Genomic DNA, 26,833 nt, shown 5'->3' with positions numbered 1-26,833 from the left:
TCTGTCAGGAGGAATGGGCCAACATTCACTCAATTTATTGTGGGAAGGGAATTGTGAAACTGAGTTTAAATATATTTGACTAAGGTGTATGTAAACTTCTGACTTCAACTGTAGATGTGATGGACTTTTTTTTTTTAAGTCAATGGCCACTGGATTAATGCAAACGCTCATGATTCTGCAGGTGCGGTAGGCATAGGCTACTTTGAAGTTAACTTTTTAATTGAGAGTTTGGGAAAGCCTTTCCGTTCATCCGAATACGGTTATAATTAGCAGCGCTAAAGGTGGACATACACACACACTACACACAAACAGGGTTATTCCCATGCTTTCAGAAAGTTGCAGGGAATCACTGATGCATTCTTTTCATGTCATATAATGGACTATTAATTTGTCCAAATTTAAGTTCAATGCATTTAGTTAATTTCCAGACGTGAGACACATTTGATAGACAAACTAAAAGTAACAATTCGAGTACTGAAACATGTCTCATGTTGTAGTATCGAAAAAGTACCGACGTTTCGCTCTAACGTGCAACCTTATGTAGAGAGGGTGTGTGGATATCAGAGGTGTCACACAGAACAGGAACAGCGGAAAGTGCCAGTCAGTGGTGGGTCAGATTACCTAAAGGGGAACTTGTGACACCTGCTTGCACTTTGGAACGTATTAGGGAGACCTCTGGTTTCAGCATGTGACTGGTCCACTGGGAAGGCCTCAATCACCTGACTATAGCCATTATATACAGGTGTAGGATGTGAACATACTTACATGTTATGTCATCGATCTTATATATTCTATTATTATTTATCTGAACTGCGGACACAGTTCACCGTGATGGACCAATTGAACCCATGTCCACTGTAATACCACAAGGTGATCTCTTAAACCATAAATGCAGGCTCAAATCATCAGTATGGGCAAAGGATCACACGCACAGTTGATGTCAATTGTCATGCCCCTCCCTAGAATTGTGGGCATTTGATTGACTTGCTGACTAACCAACTACAGTTTTCTGGAGGATGGGAACTGTTGCTAACCAAGCTTGAGTCTGCCGCCAAGACAAGCTCTCATTTCAAATGCATGGCAGCCTATGGCAAAATTAAATGGTTCAATCATTAAACAGTGGATTTGGGGTACTTCCAAAATGAATCCCTGAAATACAGAACCTGTGAATGTAATAATTTTTTCATTTGAAGCTATACAGGTAGCCTAGTGGTTAAGCGCATTGGGCCGGTAACCAAGAGGTTGCTGGTTCAAATCCCCGAGCAGACTAGGTGAAAAATCTGTCTGTACCCTTGAGCAAGGCACTTAACCCGTATTGCTCCTGTAAGTCACTCTGGATAAGAGCATCTGCTAAATGACGGTACCAGTCAAAAGTTGGTTAAGCAGGCAGCAAGTGCTCAGCATATGCGGGACGTCCTTCAAGACTGTTGGAAAAGCAGGTGAAGCTGGTTGAGAGAATGCCAAGAGTGTGCAAAGCTGTCAAGGCAAAAGGTAACTACTTTGAAGAATCTTAAATAGTGTTCAATCAAAATATATTGTACATTTAAGATTGCATTTCAATTAACAGGTGTGCCTTGTTAAAAGTTCATTTGTGGAATTTCTTTCCTTCTTAATTCATTTGAGCCAATCAGTTGTGTTGTGACAAGGGTAGGGGTGTATACAGAAAATAGCCCTATTTGGTAAAATACCAAGTCCCTATTATGGCAAGAACACCTCAAATAAATAAAGAGAAATGACAGTCTATCACTACTTGAAGGTCCGGAACATTTCAAGAACTTTGAAAGTTTCTTCAAGTGCAGCCGCAAAAACCATCAAGCACTAGGATGAAACTTGCTCTCATGAGGACAGTCACAGGAAAGGAAGACCCAGAGTTACCTCTGTTGCAGAGGGTAAGTTCATTAGAGCTACCAGCCCCAGAAATTGCAGCCCAAATAAATGTTTCACAGAGTTCAAGTAACAGACACAACATCAACTGTTCAGAGGAGACTGCGTGAATCAGGCCTTCATTGTCAAATTGCTGCAAAGAAACCACTACTAAAGGACACCAATAAGATTGAAAGACTTGCTTGGGCCAAGAAACATGAGCAATGGATGTTAGATCTGTGGAAATCTGTCCTTTGGTCTGGAGTCCAAATTGGAGATGTCTTTGTGAGACGCGGTGTGGGTGAACGGATGATCTCCGCATGTGTATTTCCCACTGTGAAGCATGGAGGAGGAGGTTTGATGGTGTGGGTGTGTTTTGCTGGTGACACTGTCTGTGTTTCATTTAGAATTCAAGGCACACTTAACCAGCTAGGCTACCACAGAATTCTGCAGTGATACACCATCCCATCTGGTTTGCGTTTAGTGGGACTCTCATTTGTTTTTCAACAGGACATTGACCTCCAAGCTGTTTAAGGGCTATTTGACCAAGGTCAAGAATGATGGAGTGCTGCATCAGATGACCTGGTCTCCACAATCACCCGACTTCAACCCATTTGAGATGGTTTGGGATGAGTTGGACCACAGAGTGGAGGAAAAGCCATCACAAGTGCTCAGCATATGTGTGAACTCCTTCAAGACTGTTGGAAAAGTATTCCAGGTGAAGGTGGTTGAGAGAGTGCCTAGTGTGCAATGCCGTCATCAAGGCAAAGGGTGGCTACTTTGAACAATCTAAAGTCTATTTTGTTTTGTGTAACACCGTTTTGGTTACTACATGATTCCATGTGTTATTTCATAGTTTTGATGTCTTCACTATTATTCTACAATGTAGAAAATAGTAAAAATAAAGAAAAACCCTTGATAGAGTATTTATTCTAAATCTTTTTACTGATTTTGTATTTTGGAGTAGGATGTCCTTTAAAAAAAAAAAAATGTATTCACCAAAAGTAACCTCAGTAGTTCTACTGAAAAAATCCTATTGGAAACAATGCATTCCATACAACTAAAATAAAATAGGCTATTTACTAGTTTACCACGCTAATTCTACTCTGTCAATTTACCTACATTTTGTGAATGTAAAACATGTGTAGGCCTACTGTTACAAATGTATTTCAATTTATCTAGGCCTAATACATTTATTACAGCTGGTCTTAATAAAGTGGGGTAATTTCTTATTAAACTATGTTCAGCTTGTTCGTTGCACTTGGCTAATCAGTTATTAGTGTGATTCACTTTTAACCCAGTCTGTGGCTATTGTGGGGAAAGTGTTTTTCTCTTGGTTTTAATTGCTCAGTAGTTTAGTAAACATTTCAAATGCCTTTTTCAGACACCTTGTTGTAGCCTACGCAAAGGAGAAGTATCATTGAATTTGAAGCCCATTTCCTATTCTTGATGTGTATGTGTCTCAACTCCAGCTCAGCGCTGGTAGATGCTGTGGCCTACTTTTTCCCTGGGCAGAATAGAGCTGCACTGCATCACAGCTGCGTACTTGGGCTTCAGTTAAAGCAGTGTTTGGAATTGCATTAAAACTTGTACGCTTTTAGTTGAGTTTGAGCTCCTTGCTCCATCTTTTTCTCTACTCTGTTTTCTCCACACTTAAGCTGTGCTTTTTCCTGATGAATCAGGAATCCTTGATTTTATGACCTTAGGGAAATCTGTATCCCTTGTATGCCTATAGCACAAGTAAGCTGGCCTGATTGGGAAGCCTCCCTCTATGTTTTCAAAGGATTTTGCAAACCTGGCTGTGACATTATGCAGCAAACTGTGATTTTGTGATTGGGTTTATGTTAAGGGGGGTCAAAGACAAATGCGAAGGAGGTCTTGCCAAAACGACTCAGGAACCGCATTGGAACTCTCAATAAAGTTGAGGGCTGAAGTATAGGAGATGAGCGAGCCGCAACCGCTAATGTATGGGTTAGAAGAGGGGTCTGGTTATTAGTGCCTGTCACGTGCTCTCTTCATTCATCTCCCATATAGAGAGCTAAGATAGTCAGACTGGTGGCCACAAAGCCAATGAGCGCATGTTCAGGACTTGCCTTAAGCGCTCACTGGAGCAGTCTGTGTGGTTACCTAGCAGCGATCTCTTCATAACTTCTGCATGTGAGGTGAGAGGAGGTATATTAGGAACTCAGTCAAACAGTGTGTTTGCTCGCTCACATATGTTCCCTTTCCTTACTTAAAGGGCAGAGGCTGCGGATACCAAGGTAACCCCCCATCCCTTTTCCTCAGAGCTGAATATCCAAATCACTTTGTGTGCATGTGTATATTTCTTAACGTACAAATGTTTGGTCACCCTCCCTTCAAATTACTTGCTGTCAATTGTGAAACGTCCATGCAGCATCTGCATGCCAGCCATTTGATCTCAATCAGTTTCATGGGAATATGCATTTAGATGTTCTTAAATTATACAGCATTTTGAATTATGTACAGAAAGCAAATTTGAGCAGATTGTTTTAGTTTAAATCAAAGCACATATTTTGCCTAGTGGCCCGCGCTGTTGAGTTTTGGCAACGTGAGAAAAATTATCCAATTCCGAGGTGCATATTGAAGATATTGGAAGAACTGTCCACATTTACTTTGTCAGCCAACAAGATGAGTTAGGCCTAACGAACAGCAAAAGCACTAGCCTATGTCAATCTACTATCCCCCATAGTACAAAAGTTGACCTACTCTGTGCAAAAATGAAATATTCCGAGCATAGTCTAGGACTTTTAATACAACAATTTACAACTTTTTTACACTGAGGCTGACGCAACAGATCAGAACGTTTAGCTTCAAATGTGTACAAAGTATTAGGCCATCTTCACATTATAAGCGCAACAATGCGCACATGGCAGTAGGCTATAAGTGCAAACTTTCCATTAGCGGGAAAACACTTATCAAAAGTGATCGCAAATGTGATTATACATGTCATGCTTTTATTATAAAGGTGCATTTTTATGGTAAAGGATCTTCCCCAAACTTGAAACTCACGCGCTGCGTATGCATGCCAGTTAGGCTTTACACCCCTTGTAAAGCAGATTAATGTGCTTCATTTTAAGAAGTTATTTGGCCACTTTAGTGAGGTGTGCGACTGATTTGAAAAAGGCATTGTTTCTTGCCTTATGCTGGGCATCATTCACAAGTGATAATGTATCATTTACAAGTGATGGGGCTAATATTTTCACCCATTAGACTATTCTTGAGTTAATATTGTCTTCACATATACTAAATAATATGTGTGAAATTTGTTTTGATTTAGAATGGACCATTTATCATGCACCTGTCTAGAAACGGGCTGGGGTGAAAAAAAACACATGTAATCTCTGCACTTAAATAGTTTACAAGCCCTGCCACATTTGATGAGCATCCAAGCAGGCGTAGTGGGATTCAAACCTCGTCCTGTATTGACACTTTGCCTGTTTGATGGCTCGTCGGAGGTCACAGTGGGATTGCTATTTGTGTGTGTATATTTTTATTTTTTTAGCCCTTTCTCTCCCCAATTTCATGGTATCCAATTGGTAGTTAGTTTTGTCTCATCGCTGCAACTCCCGTACGGACTCAGGAGTGGCGAAGGTCGAGGGGCATGCATCGGGGCGGCAGGGTAGCCTAGTGGTTAGAGCGTTGGACTAGTAACCGAAAGGTTGCAAGTTCGAATCCCCGAGCAGACAAGGTACAAATCTGTCGTTCTGCCCCTGAACAGGCAGTTAACCCACGGTTCCTAGGCCGTCATTGAAATTAAGAATTTGTTCTTAACTGACTTGCCTAGTTAAATAAAGGTAAAATAAAAATTTAAAAAAAAAATCCTCCGCAACCCAACCAAGCCACACTGCTTCTTGACACGATGCCTGCCTAACCCGGAAGCCAGCCGCACCAACGTGTCGGAGGAAACACCGTACACCTGGCGACAGTGTCAGCGTGCACTGCGCCCGGTCCGCCACAGGAGTCGCTAGTTCGCGATGGGGCAAGAACATCCCTGCCGGCCAAACCCTCCCCTAACCCAGATGACGCTGGGCCAATTGTACGCCGCCCCATGGGTCTCCCGGTCGCGGCCGGCTGCAACCGAGCCCGGACTCAAATCCATAATATTTAGTGGCACAGCTAGCACTGCGATGCAGTGCCTTTAGACCACTGCGCCACTAGGGAGTCCACAGTGGGATTCCTTACAAGCGTCTGGGTTAGTGTCCCACACCTTGAAAGGGGTGGGACTAGCCTTCAGCTCAGTGTGGATGATACCTGTAATCCATGTTTTTCTCTCTACTTTTCTCTCTGATCCTATCAAGGATCTCTGTACTTTGTGCTGCTCATCTTTCCCTCGATCCTGACTGGTCTCCCAGTCCCTGCCGCAAAAACATCCCCACAGCATGATGCTGCCACCACCATGCTTCACCGTAGGGATGCTGCCATGTTTCCTCCAGACGTGACGTTTGGCGTTCAGGCCAAAGAGTTCAATCTTGGTTTCATCAGACCAGAGAACCTTGTTTTTCATGGTCTGAGAGTCTTTAGGTGCCTTTTGGCAAACTCCAATCTGACTGTCATGTGCCTTTTACTGAGGAGTGGCTTCCCTCTGGCCACTCTACCATAAAGGCCTGATTGGTGAAGTGCTTCAGGCACTCTCAAAATTAGTTTAATTAAAATAACTTGTCCTTCATCAGTGAAATACCACAAGGTCAGTGTTTGTTTATAATCCTTTTCGAAATTATAGGCCTTTTCAAAACTACTGATTAAAGGTCAACTCCCTTTTTAGAACCAACTTCACTGGTTTTTAAAAATGACCTATGTGGCATCAATAAGATACCGAAAAATATAATCTAGTGTCACTCTGACTACAGTGTGAATCTGATAACTTTGTTCATAAAGTCACTATTGTACAAAACTGAGTTTTGTACAAGAGTTTGTCATGACTTACTGGTAGGTTGGGTATGGATTCAGTCATGTCCACTTGCCCAGTGCTAACACTTGAGAAGCAGCTGGGCTGATTGTGCTCTATCAGCTGTATGCTCTATCCAATCACAGCAGCCAGAACCTCCAGACAGTGAGATAGACCTGCCCATTACGCAGCGTCGGAATTGTTTTAATAAGAGAATACAAAAATAAAATGAACACTCTGCAAACTACAGACAATGCCCCATAATGACAAAGAAAAATAGGTTTAAATTGTTTAAAAATGTATTAAAAATGAAATGAATACCTTATTTACATAAATATTCAGGGACTCGAAATTGAGCTCAGGTGAATCCTGTTTCCATTGATCATCCTTGAGATGTTTCTGCAACTTGGAGTCCACCTGTGGTAAATTCAATTGATTGGACATGATTTGGAAAGGCACACACCTGTCTATATAAGGTCCCACAGTTGACAGTGCATGTCAGAGCAAAAAACGAGCCGTGAGGTCAAAGGAATTATCCGTAGAGCCCCGAGACACAGAGCTCTGTGTTGAGGAGCAGATCTGGGGAAGGGTACCAAAAACATGTCTGCAACATTTAAGGTCCACAAGAACACAGTGGCCTCCATCATTCTGAAATGGATTAAGTTTGGAACCCCCTAGAGCTGGCCGCTTGGCTGAACTGAGCAATCGGTGGAGAAGGGCCTTGGTAAGGGAGGTGACCCGATGGTCACTCTGACAGAGCGCCAGAGTTCCTCTGTGGAGATGGGAGAACCTTCCATAAGGACAACTGTCTCTGCAGCACTCCACCAATTAGGCCTTTATGGTGGAGTGGCCAGACGGAAGCCACTCCTTAGTAAAAGGCACATGACATCCCTTTTGGGTTTGCCAAAAGGCATCTAAAGGACTCTCAGACCATCTCTGGTCTGATTAAACCAAGACTGAACTCTTTGCCCTGAATGCCAAGTGTCACATCTGGAGGAAATATGGCACTATCGCTAAGGTGAAGCATGGTGGTGGCAGCATCATGCTGTGTGGATGTTTTTCAGGGCAGGGACTGGGAGACTTGTCAGGATCAAGTCAAAAATGTATAGAGATCCTTGATGAAAACCTGCTCCAGAACACTCAGGACCTCAGACTGGGGTCCATTCACTTTCCAACAGGACAATGACCCTAAGCACACAGCCAAGACAACGCAGTAATGACTTTGGGTCAAGTCTCTGAATGTACTTAAGTGGCCCAGCCACAGTTACGGTTCCCATCCAACCTGATGGAGCTTGAGAGGATCTGCAGAGAAGAATGGGAGAAACTCCCCAAATACAGGTGTGCCAAACCTGTAGCGTCAAACCGAAGAATACTCTAGGCTGTAATCGCTACCAATGGTGCTTCAACAAAGTACTGAGTAACGGGTCTGAATACTTATGTAAATGTGATATTTTTAAAATTAGCTTAAATTTAAAAAAAAAAAAACTGTTTTTGCTTCGTCATTAGTGGTATTGTGTGTAGATTGATGAAAGACAGATTACAGCCTTGTTCAAAAAAATATTTTTTTATGTAAAAATGTGGAAAAATTTAAGGCGTCTGAATACTTCCGAATGCACTTTAACCACCAACGCTTGATAAATATTGCATAAACAATTGTAAAGCATGAAATGCATGAAGAAATAATAGTTATTTGTTTAGTCAAGGATATTTTAGTATGATTTTTAGTGATGCACAATATATCGGTGAACATCGGAATCTGCCGAAATTAGCTAAAAATGTTATTTTAGTTATTTTAACACTGATGTCAAAGCTTACGTACATACCTATATAACGTAAGTGCATGACGTAATGACGCTACGTATAATTTTGCGCTACACGTGCAACACAGCATTCCTAACCTAGCCCACAATGTCTGCTGTGTGGATCGAGCAGTCAACAAGTCGAGCAGTCATTTGAAAGAGGAAGAACATTTTGGCGAGACAACTCAAAGGTGAAATCCATTAACGCCAAGATAATGAAATTCATTGCCCTTGATGTTGGCTTTCGTCAACAGTACACATGTTGCCCTATCGGAGTTACACAGTAATAGCGTCACTGCTATTAGCTTCATGACATACTATGGAACGCCGTTTGGGTCTTTGCGTGTTAAAAAAGATGTGCGTCAAATAACGCTATTTGACGCGTTAAATAAGCTTTTAATTTGACACGTCAAATAACACAGTTCTATTATAGAATGTGTGTTCTGAATTTGCACGTACAAGCCAAGCTCCACCATTACTATCAGTAGCACTGTCAAAGCTGTCGAAAAAAGTCTGCAAACACCGACCACGAACAACAATATAACCAGCCTGAAAACAATGACCAGTAGAAACTGCAGTCATTTTCAATATTCTTAGCAATGGTTTGGGAATCCTTGTGAGTAAGTATTGTTGTTCGCCTATTGAAATGGAACTTCAGCTTATGAAAATAAATAGCTAGCCAGCTACTTAACCCTGTTGCCCAAAGCTAATGTTATAAGCAGCCAGCTAGCTTCATCTGGCTAGTGAGACTCGACCGGACGGGGTTATGTTTTGTGAAGCGAGCCACAATAAGGATTATGCACAATAGTGGAATTTGCAGTTTTCCTTCAAAATAAAAGTACCTCGTTGAAAGTTATGCAGACGGTTAAAATTGGTGGAATCATGCCATATTTAGAATAGATAATGTTAAACAAGGCTGGAATGTGAAGCAATGGAATGGGTTACCAGTCTACTCGGTGACACCCTCAGAACACAACTGTGAAGAGTTTACCCAAATATTAGCGTTGTAGCTCTTATCGCAGGACTGTGACTGTGTGAATTCACCTCCCCAGTCAGCCTATTGTGTGTACTGACATTCACATTGCATTCTACAGATTTACCTAAGGATTGGGAATCAATGAAATGTGGTATCATTCTACTCAATACCCAATGCTTTATTATAGACAGAAATATTGATCAGTATGCAACATTTCTTGAATTGTTTTTTTTCAGACGTGCTGAATCTGTACTGTGGTTTTCATCACTAACAGTGTAAACGGGCAGCTTGATCTACCCAGGGAGACACAAATGCTTCCTTTCTCTGCTCCTTCAGGACAACTGGGTGGGGCTCAGGCGTTGGTTTTGTGATATGGAGGGTGTGTGTCTGTGGGAGGGATGTGCAGCCTCTGACTGTGATTCATAAGGAGCATGTGATTCAGAATTAAACTTCTCTCTCTCCCAAGGTAAGGCAGACTGCTCTTACGTAGGCTTCTGGATGTGGTATCCTGCGCTGCTCAGGTGAAAGGTAAGCTGAGCTCACTGCTACAATCAGTCTGTGTGTTAGCTAGCAGTAGTGAGAATGTAGTTTTTGTGCCACACACATACACACCTGTTTACCTGGTATAAACTAGTGGGAGTGTGGTGTTGCTTAACAGAGCTAGTTTCTGGGCCAAGCTGATGGCAGCAAAACTCTTGTTTCAGTATGGCACGTATGTTTTATGAGGGTGAATCATGTTTGAGCGCAGGCAGAAATTGTAAATGGGGCATGTCCCAAAAGGTGCATAGTGCATTTTATTATCTTTATAAGTATTCAAGTTTTTAATGGTCTTTTGCTGCATTTCACATAGGCCTAAAGTGTTTTACCTATTGTCATTTGTACCAAAATGTAAATCATTAATCCTAAATCAGTAAACCTTCACCTAACCTATTGATTTGGCTTAGTTATTCTCTCCTGAGGAGGACATTGCCACATGAGTGAACTGACTACAGGTCAGTTGTGTCCTCTGAAATAAAGCAGGGAACTGCTGAAGACTGAATGAACTAGGAGCCTCAGGCGAGGGTGTGAGACTTTTGGGTTGGTTGAAGGGAGTAGATGTTTGGGAGGTTGTTCTGGGACAGATTGTTATAATGATACCCCGGGCTGCTATACAAAGCACAGCAACACAATTTGCCTGCAGGAAACGTTTACATTTATACATAAGAAAAACCCTATAATGAAAAGGTGATTTAGACGTATTTGTATTCTCTCATTAGCACAGTGGATGTTTAGGTTGTGGGCTTTCCTGGTCGTTTCCTAGTTGTATCATCGTGATCCACGTTGAGCATGTGAACAAACCGCTGTGGAAATATTCAGCCATTATTGGGATTGAGATGCATATTTGTTCTGTTTTTAAGTTAAACATTCTATTTAGCAAGTCGCAAACTACAGCAAACACTCTCTGAAATACTTGATGTTAACAGATTAAAATCTCCAGCTCCGAATTATATTCACAAGACAATGTGCGGCACTTATAAATAATGCATAGAAATAACACAACCTATTCCATAAATAGATATACAAGAGACTAATTAAGCAGTAATGGCAAGCTCTATGTCCTAACACACAAAGACAGAATGTCGGACAGGCTGAAATGGTAGGTAAGTGGTCATGTAGCAAGCGATTTGCTCTCTCTTATCAGGCAGGAAGCATGTTTACATTCTGCCTCTCCCATGTTTGTCTTGGCGAGTGAAAGTCCTGCCAATGGTTATGAGATTTAACTGTAAATTACACGTCAACTAGGCCTAGTTTACGCTTAGAACACTTATGCACAGCTGAGATTATTCTGAGACAGCTGGGTTCTGTCCAAAAACTACCGCCGCACCATCGAGAGCGTCCTGACCCGTTGCATCATGGCCTGGTACGGGAATATCGCCAACCACCACCATAAGGCCCTCCAGCGGGTGGTGAAGACGGCCCAGTACATCAGTGGGACCGTGTTACCATCCATCCAGGACATATACTCAAAGCTGTGTCTGAGGATGACCTACAGCATCATCAAGGACCCCACACACCCCAGCCACTAGCTGTTCACTTCCTTACCGTTGGGCAGTTTGCATCGACGCATAAGTTCTGATACCAACAGGCTCCCAGACCATTTTTTAAATCAACAAGCAATCAGACTGCTGAACACTTGAACTGGACTGATCACTAGCCCTGATTCTCTGCCCCGATGATTGCTAAATTCTGCAAATCTTAACACTTTGCACCCCTGTCCCCCTTTCCCAAAACATGTGTAACTATTGGACTATAAATTGTGCCTGTATTCCTGTACTATACTTTTGCAAAAAGGTTTATTCTACCGAGCCATTTACTGCGTTACCAACATTTATAACTCCTGAAATTATACACTACGTGACCAAAAGTATGTGGACACCTGCTCATCGAACATCTCATTCCAAAATCATGGGCATTAATATGGAGTTGGTCCCCCTTTGCTGCTATAACAGCCTCCACTCTTCTGGGAAGGCTTTCCACTAGATGTTGGAACATTGCTACGGGGACTTGCTTCCATTCAGCCACAAAGCGCATTAGTGAGGTCGAGCACTGAGGTTGGGGTGATTAGGCCTGGCTCTCAGTCGGCACTCCAATTCCTCCCAAAGGTGTTTGATGGGGTTGAGGTCGGGGCTCTGTTCCGGCCAGTCAAGTTCTTCCACACCGATCTCGACAAACCATTTCTATATGGCCCTCGCTTTGTGCACTGGGGCATTGTCATGCTGAAACACCAAACGGCCTTCCCCAAACTGTTGCCACAAAGTTGAAAGCACAGAATTTTCTACAATGTCATTGTATGCTGAAGAGTTAAGATTTCCCTTCACTGGAACTAAGGGGCCTAGCCCGAAAGCATGAAATAGCCAAATCCACTAATTTGAAGAAGTGTAGACATACTTTTTTGTATCATCTGTAGCCTATCATTGGTTTAGTGAGTAGCCTTGCTAATTCAGATAAACGGGGTCTTTTTCTTCCCTTTTTAACATTATAAGTCAGAATAGAAATTGACAACAGATTAACTATTTGAAATACAACAGGGTCTCATGGTCCCCTTCTGTCTTAATCTGTTTATTTCTTGTTATGCATTTTCCCATCCTGGAGTCTGAGACCTTTAGAGGAATCTGGGGGAGGATATATGAATTGTTTGCAAATACACTAGATACCTCTACTATCATTGTCATGATTTATAGCATTTAGGCTTAGCTAGTTATCTACTGCTAGCGCATAATAATAGGTAGCTAGTGTTTAACATTACTTGCTAACACATAACTAGCTATCAACATGTTTGCTAATACGCTAACTAGCTAGTCTTAAAATTGGAACAACTGTTGTGCTGACAAAGGATGTTAGCTAACTTACCAGCTTTCTAGTTAGACAGTACCTGGGTTCAAAGGTTAGCTAGCTAGCTAGAGTGCTAATCCAAAAAAGCTGGCTAAACCAAATTGCATGGAAATTCTGTCATGTCGACATTAGCTAGCTGGAGGCTAACATTTGCTAGCTTGCGAAGCTAACTAGCCATTAAATGTGATCTTCTTAGCTAGCTAAATATATCATGCCAAAGATTATTGTGGAGGCTGTGGGGATGGCACAGTACATTATTCTAAGACGTGCTACTGAAATTGTATATTGTTCTATTAAATCAGAACAATGGTGCAAGTTGCAACACCCCTGCTCTTTCTCCCGCATTGGATAGCCATCGCTGTCCGCGGTTCTGAAACATCTGTGCGCTGTTGAATTGTCGCCTTTTCCTAGACCATATTTCTATTTGCATAATAGCAGTTACCCAGCATATTGGTGTTGAGAACAATGTGACGGAGGCAGTAGTGGCGTTAGGAGACGAGAAAACAGCCCTTGCCTTTAATGTCTAAGAAAAGTGAGGAGAGAGGAAACCACAATCTAATAATAATCAACAGCCTAAATGTTAAATGTGCCTGGCTTTGTAAATCATCCATATACAATGCATTCAGACATTTTGTTACAATTCATACATGTTGTTACATCACAGCCTTATTCTAAAATGGATTGGAAATAATGGCAAAGCGAGAATAGATTTTTAGAACTTTTTGCAAATGTATATAAAAAAACTGTATTTGCTATGAGACTCAAAGTTTGAACTCTGGTGCATCCCATTTCCGTTGATCATCCTTGAAATATTTCTACAACTTGATTGGAGTCTACCTGTGGTATATTCAATGGATTGGACATGATTTGGAAAGGCACACACCTGTAAGGTCCCACAGTTGTCAGAGCAAAAACCAAGCCATGTCCGTGGAGCTTTGAGACGGGATGGTGTTGAGGGACATCTGGGGAATGGTACCAAAAAATGTTTGCGGTTTTGGAACCACCAAGACTCTTCCTAGAGCTTGCCGCCCAATCAAACTGAGCAGTCAGGGGAGAAGGGTCTTGGTCAGGGAGGTAACCAAGAACACGATGGTCACTGACAGAGCTCCAGAGCTCCTCTATGGAGATGGGAGAACCTTCCAGAAGGATATCCATCTCTGCAGCACTCCACCAATCGGGCCTTTATGGTAGAGCGGCCAGACGGAAGGATTCGGCACGATTGGGCACGACTCCTCAGTAAAAGGCACCTCAGCCCGCTTGGAGTTTGCCTAAAGGACTCTGACCAAGATTCTCTTGTCTATTGAAACCAAGCCTGAATGCCAAGCATCACATCTGGAGGAAACCTGGCACCATCCCTACGGTGAAGCATGGTGGTGGCAGCATGATTCTGTGGGGATATTTTTCAGCGGCAGGGATTGGGAGTCTAGTCAGGATCGAGGGAAAGATGAACGGAGCAAAGAGCCTGGATGAAAACCCTGGTCCAGAGCGCTCAGGACCTCAGACTGGGGCAAAGGTTCACCTTCCAACAGGATAATGACCCTAAGCACACAGCCAAGCCAACGCAGCTGTGGCTTCGAGACAAGTTTTTAGGGACATACCCAAGAAGACTTGAGGCTGTAATTGCTGCCAAAGGTACTACAACAAAGTACTGAGTAAAGGGTCTGAATAATTCTCTACATGTATATTGAGGAATGTTTTAATTTTTTCATTAATAATTAAAAAAAAAACATTTTTTAGAGCAAGGCTGCAACATAAGAAATTGTGGAAAAAGTCCAGGGGTCTGAATTAGAGGTCGACTGATTAATCGGAATGGCCGATTTAATTAGGGACGATTTCAAGTTTTCATAACAATCTTAAATCTTTGGATTTATTTTTGGACACCGATTTGGCCGATTTAAAAAAATCACCTTTATTTAAAAAAGCACCTTTATTTAATCTTTATTTAACTAGGCAAGTCAGTTAAGAACATATTCCTATTTTCAATGGCCTAGGAACGGTGGGTTAACTGCCTCATTCAGGGGCAGGACGACATATATTTACCATGTCAGCTCGGGGGATTCAATCTTGCAACCTTACAGTTAACTAGTCCAATGCTCTAACCACCTGTCTCTCATTGCACTCCACGAGGAGCCTGCCTGTTACGCGGATGCAGTAAGCCAAAGTAAGTTGCTAGCTAGCATTAAACTAGCATTAAATTAAGCATTAAACTAAAAAACAATCAATCAATCATTATCACTAGTTAACTACACATGGTTGATGATATTACTAGTTTATCTAGCGTGTCCTGCGATGCATATAATCGATGCGGTGCGTATCGTTGCTCCAATGTGTACCTAACCATGAACATCAAGACCTTTCTGAAAATCAATACACAGAAGGGTATATCTTTTTAAACCTGCATATTTACCAGAATTTTACGTAATTATGACATTGAAGGTTGTGCAATGTAACAGGAATATTTAGACTAATGGATGCCACTGGTTCCGTATTTCACTGAAAGAATAAACGTCGTCTTTTCGAGATGATAGTTTCCGGATTCGGCCATATTAATGACAGAAGGCTCGTATTTCTGTCTGTTATCATGTTATAACTAAGTATGATTTGATAGAGCAGTCTGACTGAGCGGTGGTAGGCAGCAGCAGGCTCGTAAGCATTCATTCAAACAGCACTTTTGTGCGTTTTGCCAGCTGCTCTTCGTTGTGCGTCAAGCATTGGACTGTTTATGACTTCAAGTCAACTCCTGAGATTAGGCTGGTGTAACCAATGTGAAACGGCTAGCTAGTTAGCGGGGTGCGCGCTAATAGCATTTCAAACGTTACTCGCTCTGAGACTTGGAGTGGTTGTTCCCTTGCTCTGCATGGGTAACGCTTCTTCGAGGGTGGCTGTTGTCGTTGTGTTCCTGGTTCGAGCCCAGGGAGGAGCGAGGAGAGGGACGGAAGCTATACTGTTACACTGGCAATACTATAGTACCTATAAGAACATCCAATAGTCAAAGGTTAATTGAAATACAAACGGTATAGAGAGAAATAGTCCTAGAATTCCTATAATAACTACAACCTAAAACTTCTTACCTGGGAATATTGAAGACTCGTGTTAAAAGGAACCACCAGCTTTCATATGTTCTCATGTTCTGAGCAAGGAACTTAAACGTTAGCTTTCTTACATGGCACATTTTGCACTTTCACTTTCTTCTCCAACACTTTGTTTTTGCATTATTTAAACCAAATTGAACATGTTTCATTATTTATTTCAGGCTAAATTGATTTTATTGATGTATTATATTAAGTTAAAATAAGTGCTCATTCAGTTTTGTTGTAATTGTCATTATTACAAACAAAAAATATATAAAATCGTCCGATTAATCGGTATCAGCCTTTTTTGGTCCTCCAATAATCAGTATCGGTGTTGAAAAATCATAATCGGTCGACCTCTAGTCTAAATGCACTGTATGCCTGCCCATACTATAACCCCACCGCCACCATGGGGCACTCTGTTCACAACGTTGACATCAGCAAACCACTTGCCATACATGTGGTCTGCGGTTGTGAGGCCATTTGAATGTACTGCCACATTTTCTAAAACAATGTGGAATGATTTGTGCCACCAAAAAATTAAGTGTATTTCAACTTTACATGGCACATGTAAAATTCACTCACAGGAGGAGACGATGAAGAAGCATCATGCTCTACTTCCATGAAAATAATTCTGACTGCAGCCAGCCGGAGCTCACAAAAATATCACAGGTACTAAGTGGCGAAACAGACGGCAGGCTGACAAACCAGCACTTTGTCCCAGTCAAATCAAATTGTATTAGTCACATGCACCTTACAGTGAAATGCTGAATACAACTGGTGTAGACCTTACAGTGAAATGCTTACTTACGAACCCCTAACCAACAATGCAGTTTAAAAAAATAAATAAAAATAAAAGAACAAGTAATTAAAGAGCAGCAGTAAAGTAACAATAGCGAGACTACATACAGGGGGTACCGGTACAGAGTCAATGTGCAGGGGCACCGGTTAGTCGAGGTAATATGTACAGTTGAAGTTTTAACTTTACATACACTTAGGTTGGAGTCATTAAATCTCATTTTTCAACCACTACAAATTTCTTCTTAACAAACTAAAGTTTTGGCAAGTCGATTAGGACATGTACTTTGTGCATGACACGTAATTTTTCCAACAGTTGTTTACAGACTGATTATTTCACTTATAATTCACTGTATCACAATTCCAGTGGGTCAGAAGTTTACATACACGAAGTTGACTGTGCCTTTTAAACAGCTTGGAAAATTCCAGAAAATTATGTCATGGCTTTAGAAGCTTCTGATGGGCTAATTGACATAATTTGAGTCAATTGGAGGTGTACCTGTGGATGTATTCCAAGGCCTACCTTCAAACGCAGTGCCTCTTTGCTTGACATCATGGGAAAATCAAAAGAAATCAGCCAAGACCTCAGAAAAAAATTGGTCCCACAAGTCTGGTTCATCCTTGGGACTACGCAGCCATCATACCGCTCAGGAAGGAGGCGCGTTGTGAAAATCAATCCCAGGAAAACAGCAAAGGACCTTGTGAAGATGCTGGAGGAAACAGGTACAAAAGTATCTATGTCCACAGTAGAACAAGTCCTATATCGATATAACCTGAAAGGCCGCTCAACAAGGAAGAAGCCACTGCTCCAAAACCGCTATAAAAAAGCCAGACTACGGTTTGCAATTGCACATGGGGACAAAGATTGTACTTTTGGAGAATTGTCCTCTGGTCTGATGAAACAAAAATTGACCTGTTTAGTCATAATGTCCATCGTTATGTTTGGAGGAAAAGGGGAGGCTTGCAAGCCTAAGAACACCATCCCAACCGTGAAGCATGGGGCTAGCAGCATCATGTTGTGGGGGTGCTTTGCTGCAGGAGGGACTGGTGCACTTCACAAAATCGATGGCATCATGAGGAGGGGACTTATGTAGATATATTGAAGCAACATCTCAAGACATCATTCAGGACGTTGAAGCTTGGTCGCAAATGGGTCTTCCAAATGGACAACGACCCCAAGCATACTTCCATAGTTGGCACAAAATGGCTTAAGGACAACAAAGTCAAGGTATTCGGCGTGGCCATCACAAAGCCCTGACCTCAATCACATGGAAAATTTGTGGGCAGAACTGAGAAAGCGTGTGCGAGCAAGGAGGCCTACAAACCTGACGCAGTTACACCAGCTCTGTCTGGAGGAATGGGTCAAAATACATTGTGAAAAACTGAGTTTAAATGTGTTTGGCTAAGGTCTATGTAAACTTCAACTGTAAATGTAGGTAGTTATTAAATTGACTGTGCATAGATGGTAACAACAGAGACTAGCAGCAGTGTAAAATAGTGGGGTTGCAAATAGTCTAGGCAACCCTTTGATTATATGTTCAGGAGTCTTGTGGCTTGGGGGTAGAAGCTGTTTAGAAGCCTCTTGGACATAGACTTGGCGCTCTGGTACCGCTTTCCATGCGGTAGCAGAGATAACAGTCTTTGACTATCGTGGCTGGAGTCTTTGACAATTTTTAGGGCCTTCCTCTGACACCGCCTGGTATAGCGGTCCTGGGTGGCAGGAAGCTTGGGCCGAGTGATGTACTGGCCGTTTGCACCACCCTCTGTAGTACCTTGTGGTTGAATCCCGGTCAGTTGTCATATCAGGCATTGATGCAACCAGTCAGGATGCTCTCGATGGTGCAGCTGTATAATTTTTGAGGATCTGAGGACCCATACCATATCTTTACAGTCTCCTGAGGGGGAATAGGTTTTGTCGTGCCCTCTTCACAACTGTTTTGGTGTGCTTGAAACATGATAGTTTGCTGGTGATGTGGACACCAAGGAACTTGAAGCTTTCAACCTGCTCCACTGCAACCCTGTCTTGTGGTCCACAATCATCTCCTTTGTCTTTGTCACTCATGGCCGTGCAGTCATGAGTGAACAGGAGTACAGGAGGGGGAATGAGCACGCACCCATGAGGGGCCCCTGTGTTGAGGATCAGCGTTGCGGATGTGTTGTTACCTACACTTGCACCCTGGGGGCGGCCCGTCAGGGAGTCCTGAATCCAGTTGCAGTGGGATTTGTTTAGTCCCAGGGTCCTTAGCTTAGTGATGAGCACTATGGCGTTGAACGCTGAGCTGTAGTCAATAAATAGTATTCACACATAGGTGTTCCTTTTGTCCAGGTGGGAAAGGGCAGTGTGGTTTGCAGTAGAGATTGCATAATCTGTGTATCTGTTAGGGGGTATGCAAATTGGTGTTGGTCTAGGGTTTCTCGGATAATGGTGTTGATGTGAGCCATGACCAGCCTTTCAAAGCACTTCATGGCTACAGATGTGAGTGCTACAGGTTGGTAGTCATTTAGGCAGGTTACCTTAGTGTTCTTTGGCACAGGCACTATGGTGGTCTGCTTAAAACATGTTGGTATTACAGATTTGGACAGGGAGATGTTAAAAATGTCAGTGAAGACACTTGCCACCTGGTCAGTGCATGCTCGGTACACATCCTGGTAATCCGTCTGGGCCCGCAAGCTTGTGAATGTTGACCTGTTTGAAGGTCTTCCTCACATCGGCTGCAGAGAGCGTGTTCACAGTCTTCCAGAACAGCTGGTGCTCTCATGCATGTTTCAGTGTTATTTGCCTCGAAGCGTGCATATGTAGTTTAGCTTGTCTGGTAGGCTCGTGTCACTGGGCAGCTCTCGGGTGTGCTTCCCTTTTGTAGTCTAATAGTTTGCAAGCCCTGCCACATCCGAGGAGCGTCAGAGCCGGTGTAGTACGATTCGATCTTAGTCCTGTATTGACACCTTCTTATAAGCTTCTTGGTTAGAGTCCCGCTCCTTGTAAGCTGCAGCTCAAGCCTTTAGCTCAGTGCAGATGTTGCCTGTAATCCATGGCTTCTGGTTGGGGTATGTACGGGAATTTGGGGATGATGTCATCGATGCACTTATTGATGAATCCAATGACTGATGTGGTGTTCTCCTCCATCGAAGGAATCCCGGATCATCCCGGATCATACTGCTTCGTCTAACCACTTTTTAAAATGTATCTAGTCACTGGTGCTTCCTGTTTAATTTTAGCTTGTAAGCAGGAATCAGGAGGATAGAATTGTCATATTTGCCAAATGGAGGGTGAAGGAGAGCTGTGTTTGTGTGGAGTAAATGTGGTCTGGAGTTTATTTTATTTTATTCACTCTGGCTGCACATTTAACATGTTGATGGAAATTTGGTATAACGGATTTAAGTTTCCCTGCGTTAAAATCCCTCGCTACTAGGAGTGCCGCCTTTGGGTGAGTTTACTTGTTTACTTATGGCGGAATACAGCTCATTCAATGCTGTCTTAGTGCCAGCCTCTGACTGGTGGTATGTAAACAGCTATGAGAAATACAGATAAACTCTAGGTAGATGGTGTGGTCTACAGCTTATCATGAGATACTCTACCTCAGGTGAGTAATGGCTCGAGACTTCCTACGATATTGTGCACCAGCTGCTATTTACAAAAATACATAGTCCGCCACCCCTTGTCTTACCAGATGCCGCTGTTCTATCCTGTCGGCATAGTGTATAACCAGCCAGTATGTTGATAGTGTCGTCGTTCAGCCACGACCTCATGATTCATAAGATATTACAGTTTTGAATGTCCCGTTGGTAGTTTAATCTTCCTCATAGGTTATCTATTTTATTCTCCAAAGATTGCACGTTTGCTAGCAGAATGGAAGGAAGTGGAGGTTTTTTCGATCACCTTATGAATTCTCTGAAGGCAGCCCTTCCTCTGGCCCCCTTTTCTCTGCCTCTTCACGCAAATCACAGGGATCTGGGCCTATAAACATTTATGTCCATTCAGAAACACATCAGTATATCATTCGCGCTGGGCTCGTCAGACTCGTTAAAGGAGAAAAAGGATTCTGCCAGTCCGTGGTGAGGAATCGCAGTCCTGATGTCCAGAAGTTCTTTCCGGTCACAAGAAACGGTAGCGGCAACATTATGTTCAAAATAAGTCAAAATAATTTACAAACAACTCAAATAAATGAACAAAAACCCAATCGGTTGGGGACACGTAGAATGTCAGCCTTCTTCTCCGGCGCCATTGTTAGTCAATGTTCTCTTTGTGACTGACAGGTGCCTGTCCTATCAATAAATCACAAGATGCATATTGTTACTTACAGTGGGGAAGGCTATACAGACCTTTCTGACTTCCGAATTAAAATTTTTAAATGAAAAGAAGCCTAGTTAATATTTTAAATGAAAGAAGTAGTCTCCTGACAATGAGTTTGTTTTCTGCTATTTAGCCGACTGCTGGCGCTTATTGAAAACACGACTCCAGTCATGCAGGGCACTCTAGAATGTTATGTTAACTTTCATTTTCTGTGGGTGACCTCAGACCTTAGTGACTCTGGCTTCCTGCTGAAATGCTCTCTAGCGGGGTGTCCCTGCTGCTCTGAGACAAGTTCTCCCACATAAAAAAGATGAGAGAGGCCTGTAATTTTCATCATAGGTACACTTCAACTATGACAGACAAAATTAGGGGAAAAAATCCAGAAAATCACATTGTAGGATTTTGAATGAATTTATTTGCAAATTATGGTGGAAAATAAGTATTTGGTCAATAACAAAAGTGTATCTCAATACTTTGTTATATACCCTTTGTTGGCAATGACAAAGGTCAAACGTTTTCTGTAACTCTTCACAAGGTTTTCACACACTGTTGCTGGTATTTTGGCTCATTCCTCCATGTAGATCTCCTCTAGAGCAGTGATGTTTTAGGGCTGTTGCTGGGCAACACGGACTTTCAACTCCCTCCAAAGATTTTCAATGGGGTTGAGATCTGGAGACTGGCTAGGCCACTCCAGGACCTTGAAATGCTTCTTACGAAGCCACTCCTTCGTTGCCCGGGCGGTGTGTTTGGGATCATTGTCATGCTGAAAGACCTAGCCACGTTTCATCTTCAATGCCCTTGCTGATGGAAGGAGGTTTTCACTCAAAATCTCACGATACATGGCCCCATTCATTCTTTCCTTTACACGGATCAGTCGTCCTGGTCCCTTTGCAGAAAAACAGCCCCAAAGCATGATGTTTCCACCCCCATGCTTCACAGTAGGTATGGTGTTCTTTGGTTGCAACTCAGCATTCTTCGTCCTCCAAACATGACGAGTTGAGTTTTTACCAAAACGTTCTATTTTGGTTTCATCAGACCATATGACATTCTCCCAATCTTCTTCTGGATCATCCAAATGCTCTCTAGCAAACTTCAGACGGGCCTGGACATGTACTGGCTTAAGCAGGGGGACACGTCTGGCACTGCAGGATTTGAGTCCCTGGCGGTGTAGTGTGTTAATGATGGTAGGCTTTGTTACTTTGGTCCCAGCTCTCTGCAGGTCATTCACTTGGTCCCCCCGTGTGGTTCTGGGATTTTTGCTCACCGTTCTTGTGATCATTTTGACCCCACGGGGTGAGATCTTGCGTAGAACCCCAGATTGAGGGAGATTATCAGTGGTCTTGTATGTCTTCCATTTCCTAATAATTGCTCCCACAGTTGATTTCTTCAAAGCAAGCTGCTTACCTAATGCAGATTCAGTCTTCCCAGCCTGGTGCAGGTCTACAATTTTGTTTCTGGTGTCCTTTGATAGCTCTTTGGTCTTGGCCATAGTGGAGTTTGGAGTGTGACTGTTTGAGGTTGTGGACAGGTGTCTTTTTATACTGATAACAAGTTCAAACAGGTGCCATTAATACAGGTAATGAGTGGAGGACAGAGGAGCCTCTTAAAGAAGAAGTTACAGGTCTGTGAGAGCCAGAAATCTTGCTTGTTTGTAGGTGACCAAATACTTATTTTCCACCATAATTTGCAAATAAATTCATAAAAATATCCTACAATGTGATTTTCTGGATTTTTTTTTCCTTCTCATTTTGTCTGTCACAGTTGAAGTGTACCTATGATGATAATTACAGGCCTCCCTTTTTTTATGTGGGAGAACTTGCACAATTGGTGGCTGACAATACTTTTTTGCCCCACTGTATGTGTATATATATGTATGTATATATATATATGTATGTATGTATGTATGTATATATATATATATATATATATGTATGTATGTTATATATATATATATATATGTATGTTATATATATATATATATAACATATATATATATATATGTTATATATGTATGTTATATATATATATATATATATATATATATATATATATATATATATGTTATATATGTATATATGTTATATATATATATATATATATATATTATATATATATATGTTATATATATATATATATATATATATATATATATATGTTATATATGTATATATGTTATATATATATATATATATATATGTTATATATGTATATATGTATATATATATATATATATATATATATATATGTTATATATGTATATATGTTATATATATATATATATATATATATATATATGTTATATATGTATGTTATATATATATATGTTATATATGTATATTATATATATATATATATATATGTTATATATGTATGTTATATATATATATATATATATATATATGTATATATGTTATATATATATATATATATATAATATATATATATATATATATATATATATATATATATAACATATATATATATATATGTTATATATATATATATGTTATATACACAGTCTTGCTATATATATATATATATCAGGGCCTATATATATATATCTGGCTATGAATTATATGTTCCCTTATGTGTTATATATATAATATATATATGTGTTATATATATATATATATATATATAACATATATATATATATATATATATATATATATACCACACACACACAGTCTTGCTACCTCTCTCAGGGCCTCTCTGGCTATGAATTATGTTCCCTTCAAAGTGGTGTAGGAGGCAAGTCTATGATATTATTAATGTGATCTATAAGTTAAACAAATGTCTAAATGTTAATGACAAAATAACACAATTATTAAGTCTGTAGTGACGCCTCTATCACCGAGATGCAGTGTCTTAGACCGCTGCGCCACTCGTGAGGGTGTATACATTTCTATAATGCGGCAGGTTAGTGGTTAGAGCGTTGGACTAGTAACGGAAAGGTTGCAAATTCAAATCCCCGAGCTGACAAGGTACAAATCTGTCGTTCTTCCCCTGAACAGGCAGTTAACCCACGGTTCCTAGGCCGTCATTGAAAATAAGAATTTGTTGTTAACTGACTTGCCTAGTTAAATAAAGGTAAAATAAATCAAGTAAGTAGATGGACCCCGTATAAATTTAAAGCACAAATTGAGAATTTGGCTTAAATTATTTGATCATTTGTCATAACTCCAATCCTTCTATATGGCAGCAAAGTTAGTGTCCCTTTTACAATCATGGGATAAAAGCCCCACTGAAATTTTACACCTGGAATTTATGGGGTGTGCACAGAAATGCACCAATCCTAGCCTGTATGGCAGAATTTGGGAGAATTAGCACTTCAACAATTATACTGAGTTACAGTTCATATAAGGAAATCAGTCAATTGAAATGAATTCATAATGCTCTAATGTATGGATTTCACATGGGTGAGCCTGGCATGGAAGCCAATCAGAATGAGTTTTTCCCCACAAAAGGGCTTTATTACAGTCCAGAAATACTCCTCAGTTTCATCAGCTGTCCGAGTGGCAGGTCTCAGACGATCCCGCAGGGGAAGAGGCCGGATGTGGAGGTCCTAGGCTGGCGTGGTCTGCAGGTGTGAGGCCAGTTGGATGTACTGTCAAGTTCTCTAAAACAATGTTGGAGGCAGTTTATGGTAAAGAAATGAAGATTAAATTCTCTAACAAATGCTTTAGTGGACATTCCCGCAGACAGCATACCAATCGCATGCTCCCTCAACTTGAGATATCTGTGGCATTGCGTTGTGACATAACTGCACATTTTAGTGGCCTTTTTCCCCCAGCACAAGGTGCACCTTTGTAATGTAACGTTTTTGCTGTTTAATCAGCTTCTTGATATGCCACACCTGTCAGGTGTTGGGATTATCTTGACAAAGGAAAAATGCTCACTAACAGGGATGTTAACAAATTTGTGTGCAAAATTTGAGAGAAATAAGCTTTTTGTTCGTTAGGAACATTTATGGGACCTTTTTTATTTAGGCTCATGAAACATGTGACCTACACTTTGTTTTATTTTTGTTCAGTATATACATTTTGCGGTAGTGTGTAGAGAAGTGTAGAGAAGTGTAGAGAAATATTTGCAGTTTTTAACATGATCTCTGAGTGAGAGGGGAAAAAATTGATGGTGGCCCCCTTGGTGGGTAATTCAACCAAGATTACTACACATTTTTAGATAGCTGGCTGCTAGACTAATTTACAAATCTAAAAAATGTTAGCTGATACGGCTAATTGAGTGTCTGTTAGTGACTGACATAATAAGAAATAAACTGCTGATGCACAACCAAATTTAGAAATTGCAATTTGTTTATTCTACTATTCCTAACTCTCAAATTGGTTTAGAGGGAGTCCTTTTTTTTCACATCTAAACTGCAGAGAATGATTCACTTCTAGGCACACTTTTTTTAATTTTATTTTTTTATTCATTTGATCCATTTATTGTCAGAATCTAGGTTTCCATCCAGTTGGTGACATATTTTCATGCTAATATTCAAAAATATGCATCATTTAAAAAAAATGTTGTTTCCACAAAACTGACTTGTTGCGGATAAAAATCAGTGTGGGATGACACAGTGCACAAAATATACTTTTTTTGCTTAAGTTTTCATGTACTGAATAAAAAAAATCTAAAGTTGAATGTGTTTCCAACGCATTCAGCTTTTCAGATATTTTTGTCACAAACTGTTACGTTAAATAGCAAATGTGCCTACTCTGGTCTTGGAACATGCCCTCTAGCAAACAGCTCCCAGATACAGTACCGGTCAAAAGTTTGGACACATCTACTCATTCAAGGGTTTTTCTTTATTTTTACTATTTTCTACATTGTAGAATAATAGTGAAGACATCAAACTATGAAATAACACACATGGAATCATGTAGTAACCATTTATAGTTGAGATTCTTCAAAGTAGCCACCCTTTGCCTTGATGACTGCTTTGAACACTCTTGGCATTCTCTCAAACAGCTTCATGAGGTAGTCACGTGGAATGCATTTCAATTAACAGGTGTTCCTTGTTAAGTTCATTTGTGGCTCAAACAGATTAAAGAAAGAAATTCCAATCAGTTGTTGTGACAAGGTAGGGGTGGTATACAAAAACCAAGTCCATAATATGGAAAGAGTATCACAAATAAGCAAGAGAAACGACAGTCCATCATTACTTTTAAGACATGAAGGTCAGTAAATCCGGAAAATGTCAAGAACTTATAAAGTTTCTTCAAGTGCAGTTGCAAAAACCATCAAGGTCTATGATGAAACTGGCTCTCATGAGGACCGCCACATGAAAAGAAGACCCAGAGTTACTGCTGCTGCAGAGGTTAAGTTCATTAGATTTACCAGCCTCAGAAATTGCAGCCCAAATAAATGCTTCAGAGTTCAAGTAACAGACACATCTCAACATCAACTGTTCAGAGGAGACCGCGTGAATCAGACCTTCATGGTCGAATTGCTGCAAAGAAACCACTATTAAAGGACACCAATAATAAGAAGAGACTTGCTTGGGCCAAGAAACACGATCAATGAACATTAGACCGGTGGAAATCTGCCCTTTTTGTTCTGTAGTCCAAATGTTGAGATTTTTGTTTCCAACCTCCGTGTCTCACAAAGACTGGAGACACTGTGATTTATTTAGAATTCAAGGCACACTTAACCAGCATGGTTACCACAGCATTCTGCAGCGATACGCCATCCCATCTGGTTTGAGCTTAGTCCCACTATCATTTGTTTTTCAACAGGACAATGACCCAGAACCTC

The 26,833-nt window shown here is 41.0% G+C and overlaps 1 protein-coding gene across 3 annotated transcripts in view; it reads left to right on the top strand.

The window, feature by feature from the left end:
* osbpl5 (oxysterol binding protein-like 5) overlaps positions 1 to 26,833 on the top strand; it is a 103,309-nt gene that overhangs the window by 7,076 nt on the left and 69,400 nt on the right. The window contains exons 1-2 of one of the 3 annotated variants that reach the window (XM_024379144.2): positions 2,563 to 2,581; positions 10,011 to 10,072. The exons of 1 other annotated variant lie outside the window; for it this stretch is intronic. The gene's annotated coding sequence lies outside the window, so the exon portion shown is untranslated. Of the gene's footprint in view, positions 1 to 2,562; positions 2,582 to 10,010; positions 10,073 to 26,833 lie in introns of those variants that run through there. One more of the 3 variants, XM_024379142.2, reaches the window with a different exon arrangement.

The sequence above is a fragment of the Oncorhynchus tshawytscha genome, linkage group LG19 (genome assembly GCF_018296145.1).
Source record: "Oncorhynchus tshawytscha isolate Ot180627B linkage group LG19, Otsh_v2.0, whole genome shotgun sequence".
In the NCBI taxonomy this organism is placed as follows: domain Eukaryota; kingdom Metazoa; phylum Chordata; class Actinopteri; order Salmoniformes; family Salmonidae; genus Oncorhynchus; species Oncorhynchus tshawytscha.
Note: the sequence above shows the minus strand (reverse complement) of the source record. Positions and strands in the feature narration are given on the sequence as shown.